At 34.3% G+C, this 13,661-nt stretch overlaps 1 pseudogene; it reads right to left on the reverse strand.

The window, feature by feature from the left end:
• Positions 1 to 12,698: 12,698 nt before the first annotated feature.
• LOC128170631 (uncharacterized) lies at positions 12,699 to 13,505 on the reverse strand (annotated as a pseudogene).
• Between the last annotated feature and the right edge of the window lie 156 nt (positions 13,506 to 13,661).

Below are 13,661 nucleotides of genomic sequence, written 5' to 3' on the forward strand. Positions count from 1 at the left end.
ATATTCTATATACTTGTAAATGTGGTTTAATTCCTTGGATAAAGAATATCAATCTCCTTGTTGATTAAACCTTTGAATTATACTTAAGCAGTTTTTATAATCATTTATTCCAAAATTTTCATGATGTTTGAAATGAGGAATTTCAGCCCTTAATCTTTGGATGTCTTCATGACTTAAAGCTGGAGCAAGAGGGTCAAATATTGGTCTCTCATCGTCTTCAACCTCAGGATCTTCTTCATTTATTGATTCATCGTGCAAACCGGTGTCAATTTCTTCAAGACCTATTGGGTTTTGTAGTTGCCCTGCCATCCATAAATTTTGGGGAGAAGACTTAACACTTCTCAGTCTATGAGAATTCCACGCTTGTGACCACACACTAAGCTTTCTGTTAATTTCCCCCATGTAGACAACGTGAAGAGCAAGCAAGTGTTCTTTGTCCAAACAGTCCAGGATAGCTAAATCTTCCATGTAGTAAAAAAGTTGGTAGAAATAGCTCAATACACCTTCAAAGACGTCACGCCATAACCTCTCTATTCTCTGGTTGTGTGTACTCTTACCAGTAATCATGCCCCTAGAACCTCGCCTTGCCAACATGTAATCTGCAATTCCTACATTTTCAAGACCTTTGTCACTTCGAACTCGAAGTGGAATTCCATACTTATCGACTCCCGCTAAAAACTGTTGGAAAACAGTATCTGCCTTGTTGTTATCGGAACAATTTAAAAAAACAATGAGTCTGCTAAAACCGTCTATACCACCAGCTACAATAAATCGCCATCTTACAAGTTTATGGTTGGTATCTATATGCCACAAGCAATTTGGTCCTCCTACATTGTAGACTCTCCTATGAAGTCGCCTTTTCTTTCGTTCCTGCACTCCTGCTGAATCTATTCTGTGAATGGAATCTCGTAGACGCCATCTTTGGATTTTAATGCCCTTTTGCGCTAGTATTTGTTTTATCATTTTTTCACCACAAAGTGGAAAATCGTGCTTTGTTTGTAAGACAATAATATCAAGTTCTTGATCGGTTATACTACTAAATGTCATTTTACTCAGTCCATATTTGTTCATTCGACGATATATTGTTCTCTCTGAAACTGACAAAAGCTTTGCTACTTCAGATATAAGAAATCCACTTTCCAGAAGGTTTACCAATGTAATCTTAGGAATGTTAAACTCAGGAGCACCTGATTGTAGACTTACATGTACTTTAGCTAATTTTCCACAGCCATATTTAACACACTCGGTTCGTAGCATCATCATATCTGAACTGTTTGATATGCCCAGCATTTGAAATTCTGCCATACACAGTTTCCCAACAATGTCTGGTGTGATTTTTTCCTTCTCAAATTTGGATTGAACTGTCTCTAAGTGGAGCTTCCTGAGAATTTTCGCCATTGCGGTGTCAGCCATTTTAACAGCAATGCATGTGATATACACAATTTTAGTAGGAGTGTTCAAAAACGTAATGCAAGATAAAATGATTTTACACTTGAACATATACGTTGCAGGGTTAAACATTTACGTAGCACTTCGTGGAATGAATATGCCACTGCACATTAGGAACGTACTGCATATGAAGATTTAACTCTAGCATACAATGAATTAACCACTGCATAAAATGATCTTATGATTTGATGTAATAATACACCACTTCACTGAATAATTTTACCACTATATATAACGATAAAAGCACCGTTTTTAATTATGTTACAACAGGATATAACGATGTTATCAATGTGTATAACGAATTTACCCCACCATATAATAATTTGATCATTGCACGACATAGATAAACTACGATATATCATGATAGGACGACGTAGAGTAATGATATTATCACCTCATAAAAAGATTTCATCAATGTATATAATGACATTACCGCTGTATATAATGATATTACTACTGCATATAATGATGTTACCACTGTATATAATGATATATAATGATGTTACCACCGTATATAATGATTTTACTACTGCATATAATGATATTACTACTTCATATAATGATGTTTCCGCTATATATAATGATGTTACTACCGTATATAATGATATTACTACTGCATATAATGATGTTACCACTGTATATAATGATGTTACCACCGTATATAATGATTTTACTACTGCATATAATGACATTACCACTGCATATAATGATGTTTCAGCTATATATAATGATGTTACTACCGTATATAATGATATTACTACTGCTTATAATGATGTTACCGCTGTATATAATGATATTACTACTGCATATAATGATATTACTACTGCATATAATGATATTACTACTGCATATAATGATGTTACCGCTGTATATAATGATATTACTACTGCATATAATGATGTTACCGCTGTATATAATGATATTACTACTGCATATAATGATATTACTACTGCATATAATGATGTTACCGCTGTATATAATGATATTACTGCTGTATAATATGATGTTACCACCGTATATAATGATTCTATTGTTTCACATCAAGGTTATACCATCTCATAATGTACGAAATTGACCTTCAGGCAGCTATAGCGTTCCATACTTTTTCAAATGAATTAAAGCATTCCGTATATGCTGGTATCTTTTCAGCTGTTAATTTATGTACGTTATGCGCACAAGACTTTTCGCTTACTTGCCAAATGAGTACAGGTACATGTTAACAAGACAAGTTTTTTACACTAATATTATGCATTGTCGGTACAAAATAATTTTGTAACGACATTGATAACACCATAATAAACAAATTTTCTATGGACAACTATAGCGAAATATAAACCATTATTTAGTTATAAAGCAAAGACTTTTAAGGGCTCTAGACCCCTAATTTAAGGGGCAGGCCCTTGTTCAATGGTGTCAAGTGAAAGCGCTTGATATTTTTCACATATTTTGTTCTATATGTGTTCAGATAAAATTTTAAACTAAAGAGCTACATGACAAAAATACAACCAAAAATCAGCATTTCTTGAAAAACAAATTCAAATTAATTCTTTGAAACTTTAAAGGGGGGAAATTGTAAAAATAAAACTCGTCGGAGGACAACGTTCAAACTATCTATTTTCAAGATGTGTAACACATGCTATGAGCAGTTTCAGAGCCTTTGCGTGCACAAGAATGCCTACATTTTCTTGAAAAAAGAGGAATAACTCGGTACCGGATGTGTTGATTTCAACAATTTTCCCTAGATATTGAGAGATAGTAACTACCAATTAGCCCTGAAAATTTGAACTTTATAGGACAACAAAGAAGCAAGATAATTTTTAAAAAAAGTCTTGAAGAAAAAAGAAGAATAAAAAGAACTAGATACGATCTCGTTACGAGTAACGAGTAGGTCTTCCCTTCTTTAAATATATCGCGTCAAGGTTTAAGTACTTATGCCCCTTAAATCCCTAATTACGTAATAAATGGGCGTTGCAATGATTTTTTCTGAAAGATATTACTACGATCAGCAACTTTGCTTCTATAATGCATTACAAAATCTTTATCATTTTAAAGTTATTTGTAATAGAGTTTACGAGTGTCTTTGCCCCTAATTGAAGAGGCCAGCCCCTTTTTCTTGATTTCGTTGGAAAGAACTTAGAATTCTCTACCACTTTTGTTATATATGTCATAACAAAATATCGATTTATAAAAAGATACAGATCAAAACGTATTAAAATTTGAGATAATAATTCGTCCCCAATTTTCGTGCCTAGGCGAGCTCGAAGAAATGGCGTTACTGGCGTAAAACAAAATAATAGTGCACAACTTCAGACTATAGACTACCTATCCTGAAAATTTCATAGTCATATCTCTGATAGTTTTTGAGATCAGCTCTGCACAAAATAGGTCGTAAAAACCTACAAAATGGCCGATAAATCGGTACCGGAAGTAACGACAACAAATATTTCAAAAACATATAAAATTCAGATCATGACTCATCATCTATTAAAATTGCTGAAATCAGCCGAATAGTTTTTGAGAAATCGCGTGCACAAAATTTGGGAAAAAAAATAATAACTAGATACGATCTCGTTACGAGTAGGTCTTCCGTTCAATTTTTTAAACGATAACATTTAAATATCAATGAAATTTCAGAATTTCAACTCAACCCCTTCCTTTCAGATAATGTATACGATTGTCAATATCCTTCCAAATGCTTGACAAAGTGTTTTGCTTTTTCACATACAGCACATTAGATATATTTGATTTTCGTCCCCTAAAATCTCTAATTACGTCATCAATGGGTGTGACAATGTGTTTTACAAACTGATATTGGTACGATCAACAACTTTGTTTCTATAATGCATTACAAAATCTTGATCGTTTTTAAGGTATATGTAAGAGACTTTACGAGTCTATTGGCCCCTAATTTAAGGGACAAGCCCTCTTTTCTTTAGTCCATTCAAAAGGTCTCATGAATACTAACATTTTTTGTTCTTACAACCATCTAAAATTGTTGTTCATTTTTGAGATACAAATGATTGAATATTTCAGGGGCCGGCCCTCTAGGTCCTTAATGGGGACAGACAATGGTCTTTTGATTAATGGAATCAATTAGAATCATCAATGCAGACATTTTCTCTTCTACAATGTCTAACAAAATATGTCTCCTTCTCTAGATATATTGCGTCAAAGGTTAAGTACTTTGGCTCCTAACAATCCCTAATTACGTCATAAATGGGCGTGGCAATGGTTTTTTTCTGATAGATATTGTTAGGATCAACAACTTTGCTTCTATAACGCATTACAAAATTTTTATCATTTTTAAGTTATTCGTTATAGAGCTTACGAGTGTTTTGGCCCCTAAACGAAGCGGCCAACCCCTTTTCTTTGATTTTGTTAGAGATAACTTTTGATTCTCAATCACTTTTGTTATATATGTCTTAACAAAATATCAACTGATAAAAAGATACCGATCGAAACGTGCAAAAAGATTGATAAAAAATTTGAACCCAATTTTCGTGCCTCCAACTCCAAAAATAGCACCACTGGCGTAAAACAACATAAAAGTGCACAACTTCAAACTATAGACTACCTATCGTGAAAATTTCATAGTCATATCTCTGATAGTGTCCGAGATCAGCTCTGCACAAAATAGGTCGCAAAAAATTACAAAATAGCCGATAAATCGGTACCGGAAGTGACGACACAAAAATGAGAAAAATGTATGAACTTTAGATCACACCCAATAATCTGTAAAAAAAAATCATCGATATCGTTCAAAAGGTTTTTAAGAAATCGCGTGCACAAAATATGGAAAAAAAATAATAAGAAACAGTACAAAAACTATAAGGTCTCCCGCTGGAAACGGAATACCTTAATAAGAAACAGTACGAAAACTATAAGGTCTTCCGTTGAAAACGGAAGACCTTTTTTCTCAACAGAATCAGTACAAGGTCTTCCGTTGAAAACGGAAGACCTTAAAAATGTAAAAATATATTATCATTTAGTGAAAAATCTATGTTGACTAAACAGTGATTGTACATTTGATGCTTTAAAAAATTGACAGGCTCACCAGTTTCACACTCTGATGATGGTAGTGGAACATTAAATGCACAAATGGAAGGCCGGGAAGATGGAGAAGCCTATGTCAAGACATCTGTCCAAGAGACGAATATTTTACAGAGTAACTCTGACTTAGTCGGTGATATTGGATTTGTACACAAGAGCAAACAACACAATGTCATACATACAGAGTCAAACAGACAGACTGTTATCGAAGCACAAGACATCAATATGCTTAATACCACTAGCGACAATGACACGATTGGAGTTCCAGATACTAAGGGAGATAGTGAAACTGATCATATCCACAACATAGATGACCATGCTTCCCCAGCATTAGCAGTTGTTGTTAGATCACCGATGAATAGAGGTAATCATTTTTCAATCGTAAATTTTGCAGTATATAGTGCAAAGTTAATATCGGAGGAATTATTATTGTATACAAAATTTTTAGTGCTAGAATAATTACTAGCAACTTTGTCCTATGATAGATGATACACTTAGCAAAAACAGAGAGCTATGTTCAACTGCGATAACAAATGGCAGCTTGTCCTTAACAATTTAACCGCAAAAAAAAAAACACCGATGAATAGAGGTAATCATTTTTCAATCATAAATTCTGCAATTTATAGTGCAAAGTTAATATCAGAGGAATTATTATTGTATACAAAATTTTTAGTGCTAGAATAATTACTAGCAACTTTGTCCTATAATAGATAATAAACTTAGCAAATACAAAGAGTTATGTTCAATTGCGATAACAAATGGCGGGCTTCTCCTTAACAATTTTCTCGAAAGACACAAGAGTTCTATTCTGAAAAATAAATAATAAAATAAAGATAACTCTAACAATGGTCAAAACACTCCCCGCTTGATGACAATGTCATCACTACATATTCACTTTACTTTCAAACATGCATATGCATATGAAAATATGTCAGCAGTTGGACGAATGTACAAAGTTGCGGTATTGATAAATGGCGGTCCGGGTTCCAATGGGTCAGAAGGAAGGTCAACCATCTTTTGTCTACAAAGTTTTTTTTCTTCTAAATTTGCAACATATAATGGATTTGTAAATTACAGAGGACAATAATGACTTTGCTCCCGTTATCTAGAAACCTGGTGAACAAATCGTTCCTTCTGCGATGTGTTGACTGGGGTTTTATCTGCTCGTGATAATGACGATAAGTGTAGCAATATAATGACTTCAAAGAACAACAATAAGATGTTTTCTACTTCAGTCAAACTTGAGTGTTTCAGTCTACCTCCCACACGCAAGAGACCGGCTGTACCATTAAAGAATAATAATTTTGATAATGAGCTGGACCTAAGTAAACACTTTCTTGCTTGTATACACTGAATTTCATTTTCATAGGCTTGCTGTTGAACTTAAACATAAAGATGATTCTTCGCTGCGTCAAAGGCATTTACTATCTTCCATTTGAAACATACATGCAATCCTAAACGATCCAGACCAGTTACCGATTGAGTTATGTGTTGTAGGTGAGCAGTAGATTAAACTAGTTTTCTCCATCTCAAGTTTTCTACTCCATCAGACTGGTCTTCAGAACAACTACCTCAACTTTTTTGTCCTTATCTAGGTTCTATGATTCATATATTTCCTATGTAGAAACAAGTTTGTTTAGAAAAAAAGGGTGGTCATACTAACCAAGGATTTTCCTGCATTTGACAAGCGCCAACACACCGTGATGCCTGATCAAATAGTTTATGATTTGTCGACACATTGCGCCACTGTTGGGGTTAGTTGGAAGCTCTGATCCTCTCAATTCGATTAGTTACATACGTTGAAAGTGTTTAAGTGTTATTTTGAGCGTACCAAAGAATCAGTTTGCTGTCAGTGTAGAAAGTGATGTCCTTAATGTAAAGGTCTAGCTGAGTAGCAATGAACTCAGCTATTTCAACTGCAGGTACTGCACTACAAAAATCTAATAGGGATGTTATATGACCATGCTTTGGTGAAACATTCGATATGCCCCAAGATGAATCATATGTCTTTGATTCTATTTTCGATCTGATTTACAAGATACCCTACAGCAGCAACTGCTCCGTCTAATGCTTCTGAAAAAAAATATGTACGGATTTGATGCGTGCACTTGTCCATAACACCGACAGATAAGTCCGAATGATATTTAAACAATGTAGAATTTTCAAAGATTTGACCATAACATTCCCCTGTTGTTAAGTACTTTAAAGGGGCATTGTCACGATTTTGGTCAAATTCTTTTTTTTATGTTTTTATTATTTACAATGCTTTAGAATTGTATTTCTAATGATCAAATGAAATTTGAGAGCCATCCGTAGAGTTATAAGCAAGATACAAGGCTCACAATTCTTTCAATTTGTTTACAAAGGTTCAATATATCAGTAAAAAAAAAATCAAGCTTATTTGTCAATCTTTTTAGTTATTTTAGGCATAGTTAAACAGTTCCCAACGTATCACATTCGTTTTAGGTTTAAAATTGAAATTTTAACTTCAACATTCAAAATATAAACAAACGTTTTGTTTACATAGCAAAGAATTTAAAGCTCTGTAACTCGCTTATAACTCAACAAATGAGCCTCTAATTTCTGTTGCCTATTTAAAAAGCCTTTCTGTAGCATTGTAAATATAATAAGATCGGGGAAAAGTTTTTGACCAAATTCGTGACCATGCCCCTTTAAAGGTAGGGATTGAGTTCATCCTACTAATTGGCGCATATGCCATTTCCAATAATGTTGACTCGTGCTAAGAATCCTAAGGGATCATAAGCGAAGTTCAAATCACTCTTCGTCCTGTTAATTGTTGTTCTTTTCTTGAGATGCGGAACAATAAAAAAAACATCCGACTCTAGATTCCTAGAAACACCAATAGTATATGGTACTGATAAAATTTCAATGTCAAACTCCAGGATCTTTAAATCTTTAGACATGACTACGTTATCTTGTGTAATCTCACGTTTCCGTTAGTTTTCTAATGCTTTCTGTGTTCTTTAAAGTAAGTCAATGCCTTGTTTGACTGTAGATAGTGATTTAAGTCCATCGTCAAAATAGAAGTGGCTGGCATACGAACCAAATCAACTGTGATTCACTGCAAGTCTAATGCCTTATGTAGCTATTGCTGGAGAGGCTGTGTTATCAAAAACGTGCATACACCTGCGATATTTAACAAGAGGTTTGTGTGGTTAATAAATGAGCTTACTCTCAGAATGTAGAACGTCTTGTTTTGTTTCAGGTACTGAAAAATAATTTTGGCAAGGGTTAAGCATGGTACCACGTCCACTATTTTTTTTTTGTGACGTTGAACTCTTCTAGCAAATGGATGCTCTATCCTAAAATAAGTTTCCGTTCATAAGTGGTATTATCTGGTCCGAAAATTGGTGAGCTTGAATAACATATTTTCAAATCAATAGCATAAAGTGGGCGCTATCATCGAGAAGTGGAATGTACTGGGCGATGTCAAGTAGATGACAGTAGTTCTCTACCATCTCCCGTGTCGGAATTTCCACGCGATTGTTATGAAGATTGCTACATTCAGTAACAGCTGAAAGTTGAAGTTTGACATTCTGATCCATCGATTTGACCACTACGCCGTACGCTCTTCTGCCAGCAGCCTGTTCCTTTCCTACGCATGAGATACGTATGTATTTCACATCATGTCCTTCAATTTCGGATTGTGAACTTTCCAAAGTATGGTTATTGTGATCTTGCAGAATGTATGCAGGTACCCGCTTGTAGGACGTTCTTAAAGATGTACATCGGCTAACATTATTTTAGCCCAAGATCTCACTGTAAATCTCCACTATATCTGAGTGCACTTTGAAGAAATGTCAATTGTAGCCTCCTCATTGTTAGTCGATGCAGCTGTATGTAGAGTCACTGCTGGTGCATCGATATGCAAGTCTGTAGGATGACTTCTACTGTCAAATTCAGTAGAGTAGTAGAGGCACACTATCGAAAACATATTATCTTTTCTTCCAAAAGTATCATTCTTCACATGACACTCTTCGATCTAAAAAAATTAAATCATTCAAAGGATGGTTTGTATTGTGTACTGGACACTTTCTAAACACAGAAACGTCTTAAGTTCTAGTTGTTGTTCTCTGAACCTCATGATTATAGTTAGTTTTCTTCACAACAATAGATTTTTTTCTATACATAGTTTGACACATTAGTATCTTTCCTGACAAATGTTGTTTATTAAGAAAAGTTGGATTATTTCTAATGCTACTGTTTTCTCGTAGAAGTTAAGCGAAGTGGGTTAACGTGGGGAATGACGTATGTTCATTTATCTTATCGCTTAGGATGTCCATTTTCCGGACGATTGTGTGATAAATCATTTAAGATAGGGTTCACATCATTTCAGTATCCATAATAATCAAGTACTGTTTTTATTCCTTCATCACACTGAATTGACTCAATTTCTGAAACTAAGTCTGACAGTTTATTTATAAGGTTTCTTCGATTTCATTCTAGTTAGCTTTAGTAATGTCTCCATACTTCTTTTTAACGACTACTCTATCATTTCTGCACAATTGAATCGTTCCTCAAGTTCTTCCCATTCTCCACGTAGACTTTGTAATGGATCAGTAATATTAGGCGACTTTATGATTATGCTAAACATGTCTTCTGGAGCTTGGTCCCCTCCACTCAAACAGAAAATCAAGCTCTTTAATGGGGGGGGGGGGCATCTAGTTTACCCGGCATTGTTTTGAATGATAGTTTCAATGGCGTAGCTTTCCGGTCGATTTTTAAAGGCTGATAGTCATAGCTGAGAAAGCAGTAAGTCGTTCTTAAGGAGATATCGTGTGATATCACCTGTGATTGAGTTGTTTTGTGGGAATGAAGAAGATTCTGAATTTATCTTATCTAAGGAGGATGTACACTTTATCTGTCACTTTCTTCCTTTACAATTGGACCACGTATCTTGAATATGTGATGTATTGGTAGATTGTTGAATGGTGTGGTGTTTTTTCTATGATGTTTCTGGACTGAAATACAATGGTAATATTTGCATTCCATATATGTGATATTTTTGCACAATAATGAGATCTCTCTCATGGTAAACGGCAATAGAAAATACACAACACACACACACAATACTGGCAACAGACTTTGTTCAACTGATTGTAAGCATGAAAAAACTTACAATTTAAATATGAAAGTTTCTTTTTCTTAAACAGATTGAAACAACAATTGAACATTTCTTTAAAATGTTACGTTATCAATATACACATTAGACCTTCTTGTTACCTGCGTCAAAAATATGGATATTACAGTTTTTAATGTTTATCATTGGGATGGGCATTGGATCCATCAATAACTGCCGTGTTTCTGTGTCCTGTTCAGGACATTACTAACTGTTCCTATATTCCTGACAAAACAAAAAATATATTATATGAATACAAAAGAAATTAAAAAATCAAAGGCCTGAAGGGCCACAATGGCGTCGAGTTAAAGTTAATTTGAAGAGTAAAAACCTAAATAATTTTTTAAACAAGTGAAAAGCTGTCAGTGTGACAGCTAACCGGGTTTTCTTTTTATATGCGAACTGTATCCATAATCCATGTCAACACATATCCAGTGAAATAAAGTACCCCATATGCAATATTTTGCTAAAAAAGACAGTTCAAAAGCTGGTATTTTTTTCACAAATAATCAGAAATAAAAATCCTAGAAATATGCACACCTCTGATACATGTATAATTGATCTGCAAAAGAACAACTTCTTATCTTTAAAACTGTAAGTGGAGTTATCCGTACAATGAGGGTACGCTATATGCAATATTTTGCCAAAAATGACTAAGTTTAAAAGCTGGTATTTTTTTCATAAATTATCGATAATCAAAATCCTAGCAATATGCATACCTCTAATATATGTTTAATTGATCTGCAAAAGAACAATTTCCTAGTTTAAAAACTGTAGGAGGACTTATCCATACAATGAGGGTACCCTATATGCACTATTTTGCCAAAAAATGACTAAGTTCAAAAGCTGGTATTTTTTTCATAAATTATCGAAAATCAAAATCCTAGCAATATGCATACCTCTGATATATGTATAATTGATCTGCAAAAGAACAACTTCCTATTTTGAAAACTGTAGGACTTATCTGTACAATGAGGGTACCCTATATGCAATATTTTGCCAAAAAATGACCAAGTTCAAAAGCTGGTATTTTTTTCATAAATTATCGAAAATAAAAAAATAAAAAATACATTAGTCAACTTTAAAAAAAAATAGAAAATGTTATTTATCACATAACTAATAAAATTACAATTCATTACAAATTTGCTCACCTCTTAAAAAGTTTTGAATTTCAATTGAAAATTTAAGTTTATAGAAATATCTTAGGAGTTATAAATTTTTTATATTTTTTTCTCTATTTATATGGAAATAAATATTAAAATTATTATTGTGTTTAATTCTATATATTGTATACTGCTGATAACCACTCTGTCTCTTATTATCAATTTCATCTAAAATTCACAAGGGTCCAAATGACACGGGCCGAAAATATCGGGGGTAGATAAAAGAAAGCACCCATTCACGTTGTTTACAAAGTGAAAGTAGTTCACTTAACTTTTGGTTGTAGATGTACTTATCGCTCGATTAGGAAGTTTTGTTTCTACAAGATCAAACATTTGTGCATTGTCAATTTTCAATATGGATACAAAATAATCTATTTTGCAGGCTAGTACATTTCATAACCAAATTGAGTATGTAAGCCCAGCTATCGCATGTGTCTCGGTGCTAGTGTATTCATCCGCTGAAACCGAGACATATTGTTTTCAATAAAATGTGAACATTTTTAAAGACGGCAACCATTTCGAATCTGCAAACTTGTTTTGTTGACGTACAGTTCTGCTCAAAATTGAAGTATGTCATCTATTTTTCTTCAAACACATACGAAAACTTTGCACTCATTTGAGTTGTTTGGCTCCTAAAAATGTAACTTCCGGACGTACGATCCCTAGATGGCTTTCGAGCTTCGCTCGACGCCATAAAAAATAAGCCAATCAGAGAGAGATAGAAATTACCTGATAGAAATAAATTTGTAACACATGTTCCCGGTCCAACCATTTCATGTAAGTTTGGTACACATGAAATAAATTACGAGGTCAGTCAGGTTCAAAATCGTGTTTTACTTCCTTGGCAGTTAGGTTTTGCTGATTTATTCCCCCTGCAAAGTTCTTGGAGTAAAACCTTAAAATGTAATAAACATTTCGTCACGTATCTTGTCGAGCTTGAACTGCTACATATCACTAATAAATGATGTTCACCAAGAGCTCTGAGTCCAAACAATTCACAGTTTTAGAAGAATATTGTGTTGGTAAATGCAACTACAGTTTTTAACACCAAGATGCCCGCCTTCCCATAACACGTTCTCCATTTCAGGGGAAATTGGATCCGCCTGTCGAATTGTCCCACCGATTCCCTCCATGGCATGTTGTTTTATTTGGGCATCTAATGTTTTGCTGACATTTCGAAATCTTTAGCGTCAAGAAAAAATTTAAGTCCATGTCATTATCTCACAAACATCTTTTAAAAAACCAGCACTCAACTGGTACAAAGTTTTAGGAGGATATGAATTACCCTCAGCTCTACGGCACTCGATTACAAAACAGGACAAACAATTGTCTACACCATGTGTTCTGTACGATAGTAAATCAGGAAGTTGCATTTCTAAAACTGATTAGCGTTTGTTCATTCTCGAAAGTCTCCAAACACTTTAACTTCCCAAGATACAATGCGTCACGTATTGGTACTTTCCTGACTTTTGTGAAACTCCTTTATTTCTGTAGAATTCACGTTTTGTTTGCCAAAAACGTTCCAGAGGGTCGGTTCTGATGTCATCTTCTTCATGTTATCCTGTTTTTCTTTTTAAAATTCATCAACGTCGAAAGTGAGGTTTCCAAATTCAACATTTTCTTTGCCCAATTCACTAACATTTTTCACAAGATTCAAGCGCTTGGCTTAAAATCAAGTCATCGTAGGCACCTAATACATGCATCCTCCTCCACCGAATTTCTGTAACTGCGCATTCAGTTTGTACCGGAGAGCGAGAAAAAATATAACCAAATGGCAGGAAAATGTACCAAAACCATTGAACAAATCAGTTAGACGATTAATGCTCGAGTATGTACGAAATATATCGCGTCACCATCAA

Source organism: Crassostrea angulata, chromosome 2 (assembly GCF_025612915.1).
Source record: "Crassostrea angulata isolate pt1a10 chromosome 2, ASM2561291v2, whole genome shotgun sequence".
Classification (NCBI taxonomy): domain Eukaryota; kingdom Metazoa; phylum Mollusca; class Bivalvia; order Ostreida; family Ostreidae; genus Magallana; species Magallana angulata.